Below are 1,182 nucleotides of genomic sequence, written 5' to 3' on the forward strand. Positions count from 1 at the left end.
TAGAACTTTCAGAGCTAGAAGAGCAAGAGAGTAATCTCAAAATGTTAATGTGAAACGCAAACATTTCTGAGTTTCAAAACTTGCAAATTGTCAACACACAATTCTTGACTTTGTGGGAATTTCTGAGCTTAATCTCAAAATTTCTGAGTTTTTTTGGCAGAATTTKTYYCCTGTTTTTCTACCTACACTGTTTCTAAATTGAGAGGCTGCTTGGTGATGAAGCAGTGAAATGTGCAAACACCTTCTGAGCGTTGACAATCTTGAACCTCTGCTCCATTTTGCGGCACTTTGTGCTCCARCTCTCATCGTCGGTGACCAGTGGGACGTACGGATGCTCGGGGATGCTGTCGTCGCTGGCGCTGCTGTCGACGCTCCGCCGATCATCATCACTCAAGTATTCATAGCTGCACAGAAAACAACTACTGCACTTCCTCTCTTTCTCTCTGTGTGACTGTTTTACGGCCATCTTGTTTTACTGCTTAAAGTAAGATGGCCGACCTGACTGATGCAGCTTCTTTCTCATTTTAAACTCCAGAGTGAAACACTGAACATTCCTGCTGCTGTCTAAACAACCTTATCTGCTGCTTCGCCGCCGTTACCTCTGTGTGAATTTCAAGTATGGAGTGTAGTCGATCACCGCCGGGGATTTCCCGTCCAGGGCCTCTCCTTTCAGGCAGAAACTGTGATAAGGAAGATGCTCTAAATTAAGACTGTAAATTACAGCAACAAAAATATTACTCTCTRCAGAAAGGTCAAAGGTTAACCCTCGTACCTGAAATCTATGGCTCCCACGCCAATGAGCATCCCTGTTAGCACTGTGGCTTCTTCTCTCAGCATTATGGCTCCTTCTGAGTAAAACCTCCTGAAGCGCAACGACAACAACAGATACAGAAGAACATGGTTACTGAAAAGGACAGGCAGCCATTTTAAAGGAGAGTCAGCGCCGAGRCGGCCCAACAGCGGCCCACCATGTTTTTATATTAAAAGATGTTAAGAACACATACATGAGCTTTACAGCCCRGACACAGAGCCACTCTGAGCAGCATGTTGAGATGTTAATGAAGCACATGGTTCTTTGTTCACAAAGATAAATCATTCTCACCGCTTGCTCAACACGCATCTCTTCAAGCGCAACTGCATGTTCTACCTGCAGTTCACATAGAGCTGCACAAGCAGAGCCAA

At 44.8% G+C, this 1,182-nt stretch overlaps 1 pseudogene; it reads right to left on the reverse strand.

Annotated features, from left to right (window-relative positions):
• LOC103481354 (RUN domain-containing protein 3A-like) overlaps window positions 1–1,182 on the reverse strand; it is a 25,332-nt pseudogene that overhangs the window by 10,952 nt on the left and 13,198 nt on the right.

Source organism: Poecilia reticulata, linkage group LG19 (genome assembly GCF_000633615.1).
Source record: "Poecilia reticulata strain Guanapo linkage group LG19, Guppy_female_1.0+MT, whole genome shotgun sequence".
Lineage (NCBI taxonomy): Eukaryota > Metazoa > Chordata > Actinopteri > Cyprinodontiformes > Poeciliidae > Poecilia > Poecilia reticulata.